Source organism: Tenrec ecaudatus (assembly GCF_050624435.1).
Source record: "Tenrec ecaudatus isolate mTenEca1 chromosome 6 unlocalized genomic scaffold, mTenEca1.hap1 SUPER_6_unloc_1, whole genome shotgun sequence".
NCBI lineage: Eukaryota > Metazoa > Chordata > Mammalia > Afrosoricida > Tenrecidae > Tenrec > Tenrec ecaudatus.
In genome coordinates, this window is record NW_027457605.1 from 130,252 (window position 1) to 147,624 (window position 17,373).

Consider the following 17,373-nt stretch of genomic DNA (forward strand, 5'->3'; position numbering starts at 1 on the left):
TCCAATTGTGTATTGCATTGGGAAACTCTGCTGCCCAAGAGCTCTTTAAAGTGTCGAGAAGCTAGGATGTCACCTGGTGGAGTAAGGTGTACCTTCCTCAAGCCGTGGTTTTTTCGGTTGCCTCATGTGCATGTGAAATAAGAAAGGCTGAAGAAGAATTGATATATTTCAATTATGGTGGTGGTGAAGAATATTAAAGTACTATTGTCTTTCTGAAGAGCGAATAACTCTGTCTTAAATCAGAATGCTCCTTGCAATCAATGCTAAGACTCTGTCTCACATCCCGTGCACATGCTATCAGGAGAGACCAGTCCCTGGAGAAGGATGTCGTGCTGGTTACAGAGGAGGAGCAGTGGGAGAAAGGAAAACCCGGGAAATGGATAGACACGGTGGCTGAAGGAATGCACTCAGATGTAGGAGCAAGTGTGAGGTTGGGGAGGACCGGATCATCGAATGCACTGTTGTATGTGGGTCATTAGAAGTTGGACAACCTCACTGCACATAACAAGCTAACGACATCATCTCCTCCCAAGGAAAGCCTGCCTATCTACTTTTGAAAAATCATTGAGGGTAAACTCTTCGACACACAATCATATATGTACTCACTAAAATGACAATGAGTCAGCACTAATTTATGTTAATTAGTTAGGTTAGGTTTATATATAATTATTTTTATGGGTTTTTTTTTTTTTGCTCGGGGTTCCATAGAACTGCTCAAGCTGCCATATCAGAAATGGAATTTCTGAACTAGATTTTCAGTCCTTAATGAAAGTTTATCAATGATTCTGAATCTGATAATAGCCTGGTGTGGTAATAATTTCTTTCAGAAGAATTTACACTAGACTAGTCCAAATGAGGTGGAAATCATTGGTGTGCCTAATAGCCAACTCTTCTGAGATGCTGATCTATTCCATTTTCCTCCGCCTCCTCCTTTGAATAATTCCTTAATGTCCCTGGGGCCTCCCATTTGCTGCAATGCCCACAGAGCCTTTTAGATCTTTGAGCACGTGTCTCATGTGGTTGGTGGGTGGCATTTAGTCCAAATCTGAAGGTCAGGCAGTAGTGAGCCACAGGCAGGGTCCAGAGCCAGAAACCAAAGATGTCCAAAACTCACCACAGGTTTCTTGCTTCTACCAAAGCTCAGCCAGCAAATAAAGGTCTGATTTTGCAGGTGAGGCTATGTGTGTTATAACTGTATGATGGAACCAGTATCCCTATAATGCCGAGTGTGACATTTTCGTAACCTTTAATTAAATGTATATATATATATAGATAGATAGATAGATAGATAGATAGATAGATAGATAGATAGATAGATAGATAAACTATGAAAGTAAAGAATAAAAACAAAATTTTTTCCTGAAATTAAAAATTCTTGTGTTTTATGGTTAAATATCCAAGGAAAACAAAGGATGTTTTTAAAATCACACTCTCCATCAAGGTAGAGTAGGGCTCAAGGAAACCAAGGGCATGGCTTGATTCAGCCCTTCAACAAAAAGCCAAGTCTAACTCCCACTATAGTACTGCCCCCTGGTAGAGAGAAGACCTCCAACAAGGGACCATGACCACAGGCATATAAAGTCCAGAAGTGGGAATCGTGGCTAGAAGTTACCATCTTAATTGACTACAACTCACCCTGTTTGGTGGGGACTTGGACTCAGTAACCTTATAGGTTATTTATTTCCATACTAAGGAAACCATGGGGAGAACTAGCACCCAGGCAAACAACACAACAACAACAGCAAAAGGAAGCAATATTGAACCCTACCTACCTAATTACTCTTAATCTCAGCACACCTTCACACTTTTGGGGGTACTTGCTTTCAGTTTGATGAGCTTACATGTTGCTCTTTAATTAGACAGGAATCCCTCATGAGTAGTGGAAACATGAACATTAATCTCCATGCTATGTAAAGGACTAGTATATATTTAAATATGCTTACAGGAATGCCAAGGAAACAAAAGATGTGGATTCATACCCTGTACTAAAGTCGAGTCTTTTTTTAAAGATAATTTTATTGGGGGCTCTTATAGTTCTTATAACAATCCGTACATCGATTGTATCAAGCATATTTGTACATCATTCTTTTCTAAACATTTTCTATTTGAGCCCTTGGTATGAGTTCTGCTTCGCACCCCCCACCCTTGTGACCGCTTGATAAATTATAGATTATAAGTATTTTTATACCTTACAATGACCAATATTTCCCTTCCCCACTGTTTCTGTTGTTCCTCCCGCTCTGGGGGTGGAGGGGGTGATTTTATGTCAATCATTGTGATCCATATTAATCCCACCCTTTTAGGCATGAACTGGGACCTGGAGACTTAGGGATGAAAGAGTTAGATTCTTTTTTGGCAGTAGCTGGTCATTTCCAGATGAGAATGTCTACCATTGTTATTGCTTGGCATTTTAAGACACGATGTATTTTTCAGATGAAAACACCTAAATTTTTAGCTATTGTCAGTAAACTTTAAAAAATAAATAAAACTTTCCAAATGCTTGAGGTTTAGCACAGCATGCTTGTCTTTTTGTCTGCCCAGGAGATAAGTTGAAGATGTAATTTAATAATATGTCTTCCTCAAAGGAGGGAAATCATCTTTCAGTGGGCAACAAGTGGATAGCTTGCATGAACTCAGGAAGCCTCTATAAACCGGGGTGGGAAGATAGGCTCCCTATTGGGCCACTAAGCACAAGGTCAACCGTAGAACCCACTGCTGCTAGGGGCAACCAGGAGCCTTTCTGCTCCTGTCAAGATCTGTGACCTCAGAACCCCCAGGGGCAAGTCTACTCTGTTGTTAGGGTTGCTCTGGATTGGAATTGACTTCAGGGTAGTGAGGTTTGAGGTTGTTTTGGAAACTGGGGTGGAAAGCTGTACAGAACTGAAGGATTGTCTTACGTTTTTCTAAATTAGGTTGTTACAGGCTTGATTTGAATACTAAAAATGAACTTTATGATACAAGTAATTCTATTGTGCTTTCTTGGACAATCATTTATAATACACTAAATTCAATATTGTGGATAAAATATCTGAATAAAAATATACTCAATGTTGAGCTTCTTTTCTTGGTCAAAATCTCCCCCATTCTACTGTTGCATTGTATATGTTTTGAATGAATTGACTAGTAGGCATTTTTTCATAGTTCTTTTGGGATGTAATATAAGAATTTATTATTATCAGTTGTTATGAGAAAAACATATAATTCTGAACTAATGACCTGAGAGCTAAAGAATAAATAGCTACATTATAAAAAACAAGTTCCCAAGGACATAATTATGTTATTACTTGCAAACAGAGAGTTTCTGGTTCATTAAGTTAGAAAGGGGAAAAAAGTATAAATGATAAAGGTGAAAAATTTATTTTTTCATTGTTCATGTCTTTTTCCCCCTTGACCAATAAAAAATAAGCAGGAGGTTTTTTACACTAAATGAAAATGTAAATGGTGAAGCTTTCTTAAAGCCAGCTTCATGTGTCTGTTCCCATAGTTTGATTATGTGGAATTTGACCTTTATTTAAAGAGCATCTCTGTTGAATGATAATTGATGGTGCTTTGAGTGAGAGTTTATGACAGTACTTCTACTTATTAAAAATATTTTCCTTAAGGTGAAGATGTTTCTCTTTAACTTTTGTCCTAGCTTAACCTTTGGAAAGATCGTGTGAGCTCAGTTGCATTTATAGATTTAATTAGCATATTGTAGGCTTTTCCTGGTCATTAATAAAGATTTGGGGGATGACTAGATTTAGTCCTAATCCTGATAACTCACCAGTTTATTTCACTTGGGAAGTCATTCATTCATCCTTTTTATATTGCTGGGTTTGAGCTTTATTTAATTATAGTAATTCAAACCCATTAAAATTTAAAAATTTTCTTTATATAAAGGTAGTCTCCTAATTACTAATTTACCGGCATTACTTGTGACCCTATTAGAAAACAACAGTGCTTTGTTTTACTTATTCAAGCACGTACCCCCTGTTGGGTTTTGTAGTCTTATGAGGTTAAACCCAATGGTAAGATAATGACTGACTAAAAGTAATAATATAAAAAAAAAAAGATTCCAAGGCAATCAGCCCATACTGCTGCCTATAATTTAGAACACATGAACCTTCTGTAAGGTTGAGGTATCGATGAGCATAGTAATTTATCTAATTCTTTTGCTGTGTGACTTCTCTAAGCATATCTTATTTGATACTACACAGGCAAGAAGGGAATTTATAGTGTAGTTAACCTATCCATATGCTTCCTGTGCAGTATCAAATTAACTCTCTATTAATATCTGCTTGACTCTACCCTGAAACACACACTCCATTATGTATTTTCAAATATTTCTGAATTAAGCTTGTATATAACCTTATCTGGTTAATTCCTTAAGCCACTTGACATTGGAAGGAAGAAAGGTAGTAGAGGGAATAAAAGTCAGATTGTGCACAATTCCTCTCTACAGCCCTTAATAGCTGTAGACTTCCTAGCTGTATCCTTGCGGAAGTTGCTTAGGCTCTTTGTTCCTCTCTAAAATGGGAATTAAAATAAGAGTTGCTGTTATTTCCCATTGAGTCAAGGTATAACAGAATGATACGTAAACATGAACGATTGAAGCAGTTCCGGCTTTTATGCCATCTTCTTGATCATTGATATATCTGAGCTCATTGATTAGCAATTGTGTCAATTCTTTCTGTGTTGGTTTCCCTTGTTTCAGTGACCCTCTGTTTACCACACATGACTTCCTTTGGCAGAAACTAGTCTTTTGATATTGTTATGTCGGCAGTGAGCAAGCTATGTGCTATGTGGCCATTAGTCATTAGAGAGCTGAGAATCAAAATAATGAGATCTATCTCCCACAAGCAATTATAGCAAAGTTCAAAACGAAAAGCAACAAGTACTGGTCAGAGTACGGGGAGATTGGAGCTCCTCACAGCCTGGTGGTGAGACTATACAATGGTGCGAGCACTGTGGAAAAGGTCTGAATTTTCCTTCAAAAGAAGTAGAAATATCAGATGATCTAGCAATCTTGCCACTAGATTTATATACCGGAGACATGAATTGATATATGCATGCTAATACTCACTGTGTTATTCACAGTAGCAAAGATGGAAACAACCTAAGTGCCCCTTAATGGATGAATGGATAAACAATTGTGATACGTACACACAACTCTAAGATTGATGAATCCATGAAACACCTCATAACACACATCAACCTGGAGGACATCATTCACCAAAGGACAAATATTGTATAAGACCACTATTATAAAATTTCAGGAAAAAGTTTCTACACAGAAAGAAACGTTCTTTAATAATTACCAGGGATGGAAAAAGGAAGGAGGGAAATCACTAGAAAGTAGACATGTATTAACTTTGGTTAAGTAATAGGTGATAAATTTTGTATTGTTATACTTTGCAATTCTCAACAGAACTGGGTTTGTTTTCTACAATTAGAGTTATTATGAGAGTTAAACAAGTTAATATGAGTCAGTCACTCACTTAAAATACTGTCTAATGGAAAATAAGCACTCCATAATTGTTATTGTGCCTTGTAGACTTATTCTTATGTCACATCAAAGTAGATGCTTCCCTGTTCATTTGTCACCCATTTCTCCATTGTGTCTCTCGTGGTAATTCAACTTTATTCATCATGGACAGTTTCAGGCTGTTGAAAGAGGTCTGTAATTCTACCCCTATTCTCCTACCCTCCGGACTCTCCAGGTTTAATCCAGTCATACGACTTGTCATGTAAGTGTTTCACATTATAGATTGTTGGAAAGAACTCCTTAGAAATCAGAATCCATCAAGCTTTCAACTATGATTGTCACTTTTAGGTCATTATGTGGTTTCAAAATTTGTATGGACTAACGGGATGTTGGACATCTCCACAGCTTAAATCCTAATGGATCCTTACATGCGTACTTCACAGCCTACCTCTTCTGGTTGCTTTTGGCCTTGCCACCCCTGCCTTGGATGGTACTGTATTCACTTTTCACATACATGTTTTTGAGAGTAAGCTGATATCTGACATGACTTGACTTTTTTTGTAACATTTTTTTTCCCTTTTAGAGGGGCCAGAAATACATTTACCTCTCTACAGTCATGTTAATACTGCCAACTAAGCTGTATGGAGCATCCATTATATGCTATCACATGTATCGACTTAATCTTCATAACCACTCTACAACATACATATAATGTACATATATATAAAGATAATTTTAATATATATATACTATACATATACAACATAGCTACTAAATATGGGAACTAAGACATAGAGAGAGAAAGTAGCAGCAATAAGAGGTGGATTCAGTTTCCGTTCTGGGCGGCCTGACTCTAGGATCCAGAGATGCAGCTTTGTCTATTTACTTGGCACAGCTACTGGGTGCCGTTGTACCATTAGGAGGCGGTCTCATGCAGGGTTAAGTGTATCTCAGATTGTTGCTTCATGTTTGTAAGTGGGAGCAAGCAGGACATGTTACTGGCACTCCGATGTTATGCCTTCACGGCGTCTGTAAAGCACAGAAGTGTACATATGACACAGATTTAATCAAGGAACTAATAGAAATTATTTAAACCAGTAAATTATATACACTTAGTGATTGTGAAGGGGTGAGGATATTCATGGCTGTTACTAATCTCTGAAATGAGAAAAGTTCAAAATGAATAAAGAAGCATCAAAATGCTATGTTATTGTTAGATATTTATACTTTACAAGAGGGCTCTGAACTTAGTAAAAAAAAAAAAATGATGGCCAAATTGTATCTATTGAACAAGGGCTGTGTTATGCTGGGCTTCTTTCTCCTTGACTTTCGCGGCTATTTTGTTTAGTTTCTCAATTGGTACTGCTCCTTTCCCCAAATAACTGGCTTTACTTCTATGTAACTGAAGTTACGGCATGTCGTCATTTTGGTGGAAAGAGATAATTTGTTGTTTGGATGAAGGAGGAATAAAGCCGCTTGATAATAGCTTTTCAGATTACCTGGGAAAGGCAGTCCTCAGAATACGAACACCAACTTACTGTGCAACCTGCAGTCACTAACAGACTATAAAGCCAGTGGATTTAAATTTTTGACTTACATACAATAGTTCTTGGTGACAAATGGCCACTGCTTTGTGATGCTCATCAGAGCATTCTTTGTTTTATTAATTTACTAATATGTTCAAGATGTTGTAGTGTATCTGGAAAGTTTCTTTTGTGTTTCTATATAAGAATACAATCATTTAAAGTACTAATGTTTGATGATAAATGAACATAACTTTTATATAACTTAGACTTAAAGAGATTTAGGAGCAGAACTTGGTTCAAACAGTACATTTTTGCTCGCCTCACCCCTACTCCCATAATGACTGATTTTCACTTTCCAGCAAAACCTCTTCTAATGAGTATCTCTGGATAAGACACTCCATCTTTGCTGCACGCAAGGTGGTGACATCCAGCTGGACAGCTAGGATGGGGGAAATGGCAGAAGGTGTTGGAAAAGTTTGATGAAAAGTACAGCTTCCTGTTAATCCTCCTGGAGGAGAATGTCTTAAAACTCTTAAAGTGGTTTCCTGTTGCAGGTAAACTCGTAAAATGTAAGTAGCACTGGGTTTTGATTGAATGAAGACAGATGTTACAGATGCAGTCTCATTTCCAGACAACCCGCAGCTATTTCGTTCCTCTGGCTGTCAGTGGGGCAAACACAGGACATGAGTGTTAGTTAAATATCAGCCCTAACATGTAGGTATAAGCAAGATAGTAAAGCCAATGCGTGTGACCAATAGAAAGGTAAGTTATTTTCGAGGCAATGCTTGAAATTTAAAAAAAGAAGTGGGTTTGGATGAGACTCCTCCCCATGTCTTCTATTTCATTTGTGGTTTTTTTAATACACATGGGTTAAATATAGTGTTAGACATACCTAACACATTCTTGTAAATACTAATGATGTGATGGGGTGGCCCAAATAAAGCTTTAGGTCGTTTTACAGTCGTGTCTTTTTACTCTTTGACATATGTGTAGGATAGCATTCCATCCCCACAAAGATCTTGTCATTTCTGAAGTGATTGTTGGTTGCCGTTCAGCCAGTTTGGGTTCAGGGGTCTTTACATGTGGGGTAGCCCTGCTCTACGGGGTTTACCGGCTTGTCTGTGGAGGGGCCTCTAACTGGGTTTAAAGCAGGGACTAAGACTAATTTCAAATGGCCTGTTCATGACCCATGAAAATAAGGACAGTATACAGATCGCAGAGCAACCAAATCTCTCAAGGTGTCAGATTTTGACCAGAGTGGAAATGGAACGCAATGGCCCACTCAGACCTCACAACTTTGAATGTCTGGGCTGGCTCCTGTCTGAGCTGGGCAAAGCCACCTTTCTTCAGTTCAGGTCAAAGCATTGGGCACAGAGGTATTTATTTGGCTGTTAAACAGTATGTATGCAACCCTTGTGTCTGTGAGCCTTGACCAAACTTTTCAAACTGGTTCAAAATCCTGGTTTGAGCTGCCAACCTTTGGTTAGTAGTTGAGCGCTTAATGATCGCACCACTCAGGCATGTGTCCCAATCACATTCATTTAGGAGACCTATGGAGGTACTTCTCATCCATAATGCCTTTTTTACTGTGATTGAAGTTCTATACTCAGGCTGAGGAAGATGACTCTATCTTTGAGCCATTTTGATAAAGATCGTCAGTGATATGTGCTAAAAGCATAAAGGCTATTTCTGCTCCATAAAAATAGGACAATTAGATTAGGGCAAATCTACCCCATCCACGTGGGTTTGCAGCCTCAGGAGGATGTGCTGCTTGTTCTTCTCTACTGCGTCATTCTTCAGGCTAGTGTTTGTCTGGCTCTCACCCCCAGTAGTCTATTCAAACTGCCTGGGAAAGGCAAAATGACCAAAGACAATAATTGCTTTCTCAGTCCTATCTAACTGCATCTCTGTGCTGCATTTGGATTATTGATCCTTTCTTTATTCTTGGGATTTTATTTCCTCTGACTGCACTATCTGTCGATTCTCCCTCTACCTTTTTGATGAATGCCTGTTGGCTGGCCACTCATGGATTGTGACTCATGTTTTTGCAACAGCAAACAAAACATTGCTTTCCGTTGTTTGCCTCTTCTTATTCATTCAGTATCAGTTGTTTGCGCGCCCACGTAAAAACTTGTCTGCGGACAATAAACACAGGAGGAGCCTTTTACATTCTTCCATGTTGCAGCTCTTCATAACGCTCCTTCAGGTTCACATATTTTAAAACACTTCTTCATCTAGTCACTGATTTTATTCCTCCTGCCACTTTCATCAGAGATTTGTTTCAAACCTCAAAGCTACAAAGCTGGTCATGTTGATCTTCTGCATCATTTCTTTGCTTCCCATTGCCCCTGAAATCAAATCCAAGCTCTTTCCGTGGAAGACACTGACCCCTGTGATGAACCATGGACATTCATTCCTTCAGCCTTGGACTCTCATGCTCCTGGCTTCCAAGTCCAGACTAAGATAGCAATCGATAGCTTGTTTCCCACAAAGACTGTGCCATTTCACCCACCGTGTCCTGGTTTGCCGCATTCCATCTGCTTAGCTTAACCCATTCCAACGTTCTCCAGTGGCTCTTACTCCTGCTTCATCTGTAGAGAAACTTCCTCAAGTGCTTCTGAAAAAATCCGCCATTGAAACCCATTAAACAAGGTTCTCCAACACATGGAGTTAGTTGTCTACTCAAGGCCTGATGCTAGCTTACTCAAGCATCATCTACTACAAGAAGCCTTTGTTCCACTCTCTTACGGGGCAGAGCTCAAACTTTATGTTTTCTTATCATGCTGGACATTTTTCACTTATGTACTTCAGCTATTTGATAATCATTTGAATAACAAGCAAGGGTTTGAATAGAATATTTGCTATTTCTTTATGTTGCTTAATTCTTCAATATTTATTTGCTTTTTAGGAAGCCTTTGCTCCCTCAAACCATCTGCCCCCAAGGTTAAAAATGCAATTTCAGTTCCATAGAAAATTATCCTAGTGAAAAATAGAAAATAATGAACAAGATGATGTGATATGGTAAGTGTGATGATAGAGCTATTAAGAGGGCAATATGGAGCTGTGAGATGCATCTATTTCACCCTTTTTGATTTTGTCTTGGCAAATCATGCTTGGGGTTTCTGGGATGGTGCAATCCCAGCATACCACCCTACCCCAGCATAGGGGTGTGTGTGGGGGGGGGAAACCACTCGGTGTTTCTTGTTCTCCTCTTGGAGCATAATCTTCTGATGGCGATGGCAAAGAGATATCAGGAAAGCCTGGATGCTCAATCATATTTTTTCTTGCCTTCGGAAATTCACTGGCCAAGGCAAGTTCCAAATGAAGAGACAGCCACATATGGAGACGTCTGGGAGGTTGCTAACAAGAACCTTCTACATCTCCACAAGGGGCAAGCTGCACTCTCATGCATATTAATGCCTTTCACAAACCAGAAAGCCCTGCGTTTTATTTCTTCCCATATAACTAGATATGTAGCATGGTAGCTGGGTATGAACACAACAGTGGCTAATGACTGAACTATTAAAATAATATTTTTGAATTTGTGATAAAAAATGAAGAATATGTGAAGTGAAACATTTTGCATTAAGCTCTGTGTATGAACATAAAATACTATTTTCCTCCTCTGTTTCTCTCCTCTCTTAGGTTCTATTTTTATCATGTACTATGTCAACATAGTCAGGATGAGACAATTGTTGTTTTTCTACTGCATATCCTTTCTGTAGTTTTGGATTTAAGATTAACCCATAGGTAAAGGAGTTTCTTTTTGTAGAATAATAAGGCTATAATTGACAGGCAATTAATTCTAAGTCACAATTAATTCTGTGACTTACTGTGGTTAGGATTTACATATCAAATTGCTCAAATATTCCACAGAAAAGAGAGAGTTTTAATTAAAGAGACCATAAAGCTTGTCTCCTTCAACATCCCATCAGACTGGTGATTTTGTTAAGCACAGGGCCTGAGAGATTTTAGGCCATGATTAAATGTTACTGTCTTTCTTCTTCTTGCTTATAAAGAAACATAAGAGGTGAGTGCATTTTCATCTAGAGCAGCCGTTCTCAACCTGTGGGTCACGGCCCTTATGGGGATCGAATGACCCTTTCACAGGGGTCTGCCCGAATCATAACAGTAGCAAAATTACACGTACGAAGTAGCAAGGAAAATAATTTTATGGTTGGGGGGGTCATCACCACACGAGGAACTGTATGAAAGGGTCACAACATGAGGAAGTTTGAGAACCACTGACATAGAATAACTGAAAAAGTGAAGGCATTTTAATATAGAGTGTCTTTAATGTGTTGTACTGTGTATTGTGGCTTCTCACAGGCACAGGTAAACACAATGGACTTCGGATTTTCAGAACAATAATCTACACATCATGCACTCAATTTGGCCCTTTATAAAAAGACTCCCAAAGTGAATGCTTATCTTAGAATCCGTATTTTCCACAGTGGGAAGACTGCCCCGGGGGCACTGAAAGTGTCCAGAGGGCGGTGTGGGCTATAAAAGTAGATGGCTATACTTTGTTCTGGGTAAGGGCACTGATAGCTAGATCTGGATCTATACCTAAGATTTCATTTTCAGGGGAGGCGTTAAGGAAGGGTTTTTCCTGAGAGTGGGGCAGTAGGACAAATAAGTGTTGGAACCTGTGAGGTTGTAGGATCATTTACACTTGAAGCCGCTAATCATGGCAGCATCAAGTGAAACTCCCTTTATGTTTGTAGAACTGTCAAAGCCTATCTGTCTTCTCCTATTTACTATTCTATATGATGTGCGTCTTCCTTGCTAAAGGAAATAATGTCATCTAGTATATGTTTGCCTCATGTGTGTGTCTTGAATATTCAACTTGAAAAATAATGAAAACATATTGGTGTTAGAATCAACTATGAGATAATAGTAGTTCTTCAAATGTTGACCCCAAATCATCCTGCTAAACTTTAAGGTTTACTTCATTACTCCAATGGCAGACACTTGCCCGTTTTAAAGATATGTCTGTAGCGTGCAGACAAGGACCTATTGTCTTAATTGCTGGGCTAATTGGAGGGCTTTGGAAAGAGATGAGTTAATGCTTTCTGATTTAAGAGGATTAGAGCTAAACTGTCCTTGTATCGTGAACACCTTTTATGACAGACTAAGAAATGGGCTTGTGATCCGGGAGTGTCATTGGAGATTATGGAGTAAAGGGTCACTTCTTTAAAAAAAAAAAAAAAAAAAAAAACATTTTTAGGGTCATTTCTTAAAGGAGATATAGTCACAAGCAGAGCCTACTGAGAGGTGACTGGAAAGTTTCCTGAGCCTTTTCTGTTTCATTCCATGTGTTTAGGAAACTTTGCTTGTTTACTCCTGTTCCAGGGAAGTAATAAGCAGTTCTCATCACTTTCCTGTTCGCCTTTCTCCTTCTCAGACACATCATTTGACTTTCATGGTTCTTTTCGGCGGCTTAGCTGCCTGCTGTGCACTTTCTAGTCCTAACTGACCTTGCTGAAAGATCCCTTCTTGTTATTTTCTAGATGGTTTACAAGTTTCTAAGGTATCTTTAAAAAGGGATGGCATGATGACGGCCCAAGATCCTCACAATATAGTGCTTTGAGCCTATTTGTATATCTCGATTGTAGTTTTTCGACCCCCTAAACTACTTTTTCTTAAAAGGAAATGATAAAATTCAATAATTTTATATAAAGATGGAGAGATACTATGGAACTGATATTACTTTGGAACTGATATACTTACTTAATAAGTGAGTATAAATTCTACATCCATAAGGCGGCTGTTCTTTCATTCCTAAAGGCTTGTGACTAAAATATTTTCCATGCCCATGGTTGTATTTATTAGTAAACATAATCAAATGCCTCAAACCTTCCCATTTGAGATGGATTGCTCTCACATCTCATGTTCTCAAAGGCCCTCCCGAGGCATTGGGCAGCCTCTCTTGCTTCCTGCCTTAAAGCTGCATAAATTTTCTCCCATAACTTATATTTCAAAGCTGCCCTGTCTAACATTAATTTCTGCTGCTTTGCTGAGTTCTTGTCAGACAAACTATGCCCAATGGAAAATAATTATGTTACCAAAGATACCATTTATCTAAAGCTTTTAAAGAGAGTGTTCTAAAGGCATCTCCAACATTTTCCCCCAAACTAACTTAAGTTACGATCGACTTTTTTTAGGTTAGGGGTTACATTAAGGCGGTGGGCGAACTATGGCCCACGGGCATGTTTTATTTAGCCTAGAAGACGTTATGAGACCTTTGAATTAATTGCCAATATTTTACAGTTGGGAGATTTCACATAAGCATCCAGATTCACATTTTTTGAGATATTGGAATACCTGGCAACACGAGGCTTGAATTTCTGCACGACACTGTTAGTGCTGAAGGGTTTCGAAGGTTAGCGCTCAAGTTACCGGCAGTTCCAGATCCTGTTCCATCCCATTCCTAGTCCTCTTGGCCAAAGTAGGGGTATAATTTACACCACGCTTTCTGAAATGTTAATTTCTCTACGAATCACCAGAGGGTTTTGTGAAAATTCAGATTCTGATCCAATTGTTCTGTGCTGTGGCTTGAGATTCTGCGTTCCTTCAAAGCTCTGTGGGAGGTCAGTGTGGCTGTCCCCGACATTTGAGTAACTGGTTGCTCAAGAGTCGGGCTCAGACCAGCAGCCTCAGCATCTACAGACTCATGCATTTGGGAGGAGGCCCAGGAAGTACAGTTTTATTGTACCCTCCTAGTGTTTCTTATGATCAAGGATTGCAGCCTTTAGTATGGATGGCAAGTTGATGGAAAGAAGGTCAGAATCCTCCTCACAATTGGATCACTAGGTGGTGTCATGATACGTGGAGAAAAGTTTGAAGTTGCCAAAGATTTCTTCTTGCTCATAAGCACAGTCCATCAGTGCTCATGGAAGCAGCCATCAAGAGATAAAAAGACACATTCGTTTGGGTAAATCTGCTGGACAAGATCTTTTTAGAGAAATGAAAATCAAGAACATTACTCTGAGTACTGAGGTGCGCCAGACCCAAGCCATGGTATTTTCAGTGGCCTCATATGCATGTGAAAGTCGGACATTGAATAAGGGAGACTGAAAAAGAGTACATACATTTGAATTGTGATGCTAAAGAAGAATATTGAAAGTACCATGGACTGCCAAAAGGTCGACCAAGCCTGTTTGGGTCAGAGACCAGCTTGGCGAGACTTCCTTATGTGTGTTGTATATATTGTCGGAAGAGACCAGTCCCTGGAGAAGGATATCGGACTAGGTAAAGGAGAGGGCCTCAAAATAGAGGAGGGCCCTCAATGAGATGGAGTGACACGGTGGCTCCAACAATGGGCTCAAGCATAGGAGCAATTGTGAGGCTGGTGCAGGACCAGGCAGGTAGTGTCCCTGTTGTGCATGGGGTCACTCTGGGACAGAACCAATTAGATGCCACGTAACAACAAGGCATTCTGATGACACTAAAATGTAAAGACCAATCTTCTGGGCTCTTTCAGGATAGAGTATTAAACCTAAAACCATCTATTGAAGAGTTTCTAATCTCTGAGTTGGTATCAGGAACCATTTGGGGAAGTTTCAAAACCACTGATGCTTAGATTCAGAGATTCTGATTAAACTGGCCTGGGGTAAGGCATCAATATATTTTTTAAATGCTGTAATTGATCCTACTACTCAGCAAAGCTAAGAACCATGGCTAAATAACAAGGCTGTCCTGACACATTACCTGACATTCAATAGCTCTCGTCAGAAATTTATATTTATAGCTTATGTCCATTTGTGTTTTGTTATATTTGTTCTCAAGCAAAATGTAACTAGTTTCCAATTATGTGCTTGATGATTATCATGTTGTTTGATCAAAATAGGATAGTTCCCAAGTTAACGTGTGTACGTATGTGTGTGTGCTTTATTGACTTGAAAACCTATCTAAAAACCTCTGGGTTGTCATTGTTGTTAAGTGCCAGCGAATTAGCTTCCACCCATAGCAAACTCACAAACAATGGAAGGAAATGCCGCCTAGTCCTGTGCCGTGGTCACATGTGTTCCTTTGCTTGGGCACACTGTTGGATCCACTGTGTCAATCCATCTTGTTGAGGGCCTTCCTCATTTTCATTGCCACCTAACTTCCCAAACATGATGGTCTCCTCCAGGGACTGATCTCTTCTGACAACATGTTCTAAGTATGTGAAGGCAATGTTTTGGCATCCTTGCCTCTGTGGAGCACTCTGGTCATACATCTTCCAAGGCAGATCAGTTTGTTCTTTAGACAGTTACTGATACTTTCAATATTCTTTTCACAATTCAGATGAATCAATTCATCTGTAGTCTTCCATATCTAATGTCCAACTTTCAAGTGCATGTCAGGGTATTGAAAATACCCTGACTTGAGTCAGGTCCACTTTATTGTTTACTCAGTTCTCTCTAAAGAGGTTTAGTACAGGTGCACCTTTGTTGCAGGTTCAGGTGCATCTTTGTTGCAGGTTCAGGTGCATCTTTGTTTCAGGTTCAGGTGCATCTTTGTTGCAGGTTCAGGTGCATCTTTGTTTATTCAGTTCTTTAAAGAGGTTGAGTACAGCAGATTTACCCAAGGCAACACATCCTTTGAGCTCGATATTGGGGCTTCCATAAGCATTGATTGTGCTTCCAAGCAGGATGAAATGCTAGACAATTTTAAACTTTTCTCCACTTATCATGTTACCTGTTGGTCCAAACATGAGGATTTTCATCTTCTTTACTTTGAGTGATCTATACTAAAGGCTGCAGTCCTTAATCTTCATTAGCAAGTGCTTCATCCCAAGGGTTCATGGGGGAGGTGGGTGTGGGGAGGGAGGGGAAAATTGAGCAGCTGATACCAAGGGCTCAAGTAGAGAGCAAATGTTTTGAGCATGATGATGGCAACATATGTACAAATGTGCTTGACACAATGGATGGATGTATGGATTATGATAAGAGTTGTACGAGCCCCCCAATAAAATGATTTAAAAAACAGCAACCAAAAAACCAGGCTACTACTAAGCCATCTTCAAATTCTGCTTCTGCTGCTTTTTTTCCTACAATCCAGCTTCTTTGAGTGTTACCTCAACTATTTGTGGAGAGTGCATTAAACATTTGATCTGAATGGATTGGAAAATTTATCTTCTACAAAGTTTTGGCATAATCTAATAGGTTAAGTTATACATTGTGCAACACTAGAAATCATGTTCATAAGCATAGATTTTTTGTGTGTGTGTACTGATACTGGTTTCAGATAACAAGCAGAACAGTGCTCGGAGGGAGAGGTGATGTTTTCTAAATTGTACAATGATGCTATTTGGGCTAGCAATAGGGTATATATAATTGCACTGATAACACCATTATAAATTCACGATAAAAATATTTTCCTTACATGAAGATGCATGCTAAGAAATCAATTTCTTTGAAAATAAGAATTGGTTCAATAGAATTTTAAGGCTAAGAAGTTAAGTGTTTTCATTTTCTAATGGTCCATTAAATTTAGGGTAGTAGTATACCAGTACAATTTATTTAAAGTTCAGGTAATGATTTCTAATTGGTTTAACTACTTTAGAATGTCTAAAAAAGCCTTTGTGTTGCGCATGGGCCAAATGTTTATAGAGTTAATCAATGTTCCATTTAATAATTTTATACACATTTTGTTTCATCCCATTGGTTGCGATCCCGACAGTGTAACATCACTCATCTCACTTTCTCCCTGTGCTCTCTGTTATCCTTCCTCCTCCTTTCTCAACGTGTGTGAGCTTTGTTTTTGGCTCAATGGTGCCCTTTGGACATCAACTGCTTGATTCCTCTAAGGAGTGTGTGCCTCCATGGCGTTCCTATTTTCCTTAGAGATCGATTTAGCTAAAAAATGGAGTCTGCGCTGAGTTCATTTCTAGACTTGAAGGGAACTGAAGACCATAGTCTGGAGGCAGGTGGGGGCAGTAGTTTCCACCAGTCTCTAGTCAGCTACTAAGCTTCTTTATGATTTTTAATTTTCCTCCCCATCTATGTGGAACCCACTAATGTGACCCTTTTAGCAGCAGGTGGCTGTGGAGGCAGAGCACAGTCTAGTTCTCCTTGTGTCATGATTGTAGAGATTGATGTTGTCATGACCTTTAGTCTAATGGAATAACTGATTTCAATTTCTTCAAGCTTTTTCCTCTGGGGAAACCAATATTTGCACCTTACATGGCTGCATACCAACTTTTTAAATCATTGTTAGCAATCGCCGAAGTATGCCACAAGGACTGTGTCATGCCAGTTGATCTTGATGCCCCTTGAGATGATGGGCCTAAGATACTAGACCTGTGACTCAAGGTGTTCGGTGTGTGATTATGTCTAAGACATTTCAGAACCCTGTCCACTTTACTGCATTTCTAACTATATTTACAGCAAAGAT

The 17,373-nt window shown here is 39.1% G+C and overlaps 1 protein-coding gene across 6 annotated transcripts in view; it reads left to right on the forward strand.

Annotated features, from left to right (window-relative positions):
* The window catches only part of LOC142435892 (thyrotropin-releasing hormone-degrading ectoenzyme-like), a 373,691-nt gene that overhangs the window by 83,566 nt on the left and 272,752 nt on the right, over positions 1–17,373 (forward strand). The window contains exon 1 of one of the 6 annotated variants that reach the window (XR_012781654.1): positions 7,435–7,559. The exons of the other annotated variants lie outside the window; for them this stretch is intronic. The gene's annotated coding sequence lies outside the window, so the exon portion shown is untranslated. Of the gene's footprint in view, positions 1–7,434; positions 7,560–17,373 lie in introns of those variants that run through there. 6 annotated transcript variants of the gene reach the window in all.